This window comes from Sciurus carolinensis, chromosome 4 (genome assembly GCF_902686445.1).
Source record: "Sciurus carolinensis chromosome 4, mSciCar1.2, whole genome shotgun sequence".
Lineage (NCBI taxonomy): Eukaryota > Metazoa > Chordata > Mammalia > Rodentia > Sciuridae > Sciurus > Sciurus carolinensis.
The window spans coordinates 16,903,699-16,906,458 of NC_062216.1; the positions used below are offsets into that span (position 1 = coordinate 16,903,699).

Sequence of the window (2,760 nt, forward strand, 5' to 3'; positions counted from 1 at the left end):
AAGAATTTTGTTAATGTTGTACCCTGTATAAATTTCACAGGAGGGATGGTCTTAGCCCAGGCTTTATGAACTAACCTCTGTAATCAAAGCACAGGCTTAAGTTAAAACAAGTGAACAATTATCTTTTGTAAGGGAAGTGCTTTAACAACTGTTCTTTGGTATGATTTATTAGTTTCCTTCTCTTATTCTGAGTTGGTTGGTATTCAGTTCCTAGCTCCAAAGCAGATAACCACATCAATACAGAAAGAGAAACACATGGCCTGTTTTTTATTGGTGTATATTTTGTTACTTGAGAGTATAATGAAAAACAGTCAAAGGCAGTGGCAGTGTTACATGCTCTGTAGACTTTCAATAAAGATGAAATGACTGTTTTAGGAACCAGATATGCTTGAATAAACATGAGTAAGTATGTATATTTTTGGCTTTAGGTGGAATTTGATGCCAATGTTGTTGTGTATATTTATGGAAGCGGCAGGAACATAAATGACAATAACATCTTTTCAAAATGATGCAGTGGGAATCAAATATCAAATATAGAAATACAGAAATTTATGTGGATACATATATATCTGTCTGTCAAGGTGTCTCTCCAGAAGCACATGATACAATTGTCAAGATCAAGCCCTGTGTGTTCTCCATGCCTGGGTGGCATCCAAATCCATGACTCTTCAATTCTCTGCCAATTATTTCCATATTTTCTCTGAAATCAATCTCTTTCCCCTCAGTACTATGTGGGCCAACCTAAAAATGTGCACAAATTCCTCTTTCTCAAAATAGAACAAGAATCTTACTTCTCTTATCCTACCCATTGGATTGCCATCTTCCTTTCCTCCTGAGTTCTTGGCAAACTTCTCTAAAGGCCATTGAGCTCCTTTGTGAAAATCCCATTCACTCCTTGCCCCTCGCAATCTGGTTTTGGTTCTTGTCTCTCTGTAGAATTGACTCTCTAAGGAATATTCCTGAAAGAATTGCCAGATGCAGGAGTTTCTTTTGACATTGTCAGCTGCCTTCCTTGTTTGGCAGAACACTCCAGGTATCTGACATCCGTCACTTCTTTTTTTCTTACTGTCTCTTTGAGTCACTTTCAGTAGATTTTTCTCAACATTTTCTTTTCTTAACTGAGTTATCCACAGAGCTTCCTTTTTGCTCTGCATTTCTCTCTCATTGCTCTTTCTTCCTTGGCCTCTCTCCCAAACTCCTGAGGGTCACCTCCCTCTACCCCATCACGTCGGCTTGTTAAGTCCATCATCCTCTATAAAACTTTCTAGTTGGCTTTCAAGATGCTGCTGTCACCGTGGTCATTCTCTGTCAGCCACAGTCAACCCCACCAAGTTCTTCGACGTGGCCATGGACGGTGAGCCCTTGGGCCGCGTCTCCTTCGAGCTGTTTGCAGACACGGTTCCAAAGACAGCAGACAATCTTCGTGCTCTGAGTACTGGAAAGAAAGGATTTGGTTATAAGGTTCCTGCTTGCACAGAATTATTCCAGGATTTATGTGCCAGGGTGGTGACTTCACTCGCCATAATGGCACTGGTGGCAAGTCCACCTATGGGGAGAAGTTTGATGATGAGAACTTCATCCTGAAGCATACAGGCCCTGGCATCTCGTCTGTGGCAAATGCTGGGCCAAACACAAACGGTTCCCAGTTTTTCGTCTGCATTGCCAAGACTGAGTGGTTGGATGGCAAGCAGGTGGTCTTTGGGAAGGGGAAAGAGGCATGAACATCGTGGAAGCCATGGAGCACCTTGGGTCCAGGAATGGCAAGACCAACAAGAAGATCCCCATTACCGACTGTGGACATCTCTAATGAATTTGCCTTGTGTTTATCTTAACCACCAAACCATTCCTCTGCAGCTCAGGAGAGCACCCCTCCACCCCATCTGCTCGCAATATCCCAGAATCTTTGTGCTCTCGCTGCAGTTCTTTGGATTCCATATTTTCCTTATTTCCCTCCCAAGTCTAGCTGGATTACAAAGTTAAGTTTATCAATTATGAATAAAAACTAAACAATAAAAAAAAACTTTCTAGTTTTATTTATGCAGAACTATCTTGTCATTCAGGCTTGAAAGCTATTCATCAATGTCCCTTCTCCTTTGTCCCTTCTTCTCATTACTAACCTTGCTTAATCACTCTTTGCCTCTTGTCTGAATTACTCTATTTTCCCTCCTCAGATTACTTTCATCTTTTTCCTGACATGCTGTAGAATTCACTATTCTCTCAATCTCCACCTTGTTTTAATTGCAAACTTTTTCTATATAATTCTTCCAGAGAAATCTTCCTGAACAAAGCTTCTTGAATTTTTAAAAAATATTTCCCCAGTATCTACTAAGTAAAGTCCAAACTTCTGGCTAGGGCTTTGACTTTAGTTCATTCACTGAGCCATTATTTCCTGAGCCCCTGTTATTTGGCAGGCGTCGTGTGAGGCATTGGATGTGGCTACAGCATGTACCTCACAGCCTAGTAGGAAAGACAATGGAAAGAAGGTGCGAGCATTGTGGGGGAGAAACCAGGGTGCGGCATGAACACGCAAGAGTGGCCTCACCTGGGGCTCAGGTGAGTGCCTGTGGGCAGTGACCTCTGCAGGGATGGCAAGCACCACAGTCAATTTAGATATGGGAGAAAGGGGTAAATGAGTTTCTCAACAGAGGCAACAGCATAGCTTTTGAAGGCCTGCTGGGATTTGGTCTTATCCTACTTCTTCAGCTGAATCCTTCACTGGGCCCTTTAAGTCCCTCCAACCAAACCAGACATGCCAGGTCT

General features: G+C 42.3%; 1 pseudogene; it reads left to right on the plus strand.

Annotated features, from left to right (window-relative positions):
* Window positions 1-398: 398 nt before the first annotated feature.
* LOC124982649 (peptidyl-prolyl cis-trans isomerase A-like) lies at window positions 399-1,807 on the plus strand (annotated as a pseudogene).
* Window positions 1,808-2,760: the final 953 nt, after the last annotated feature.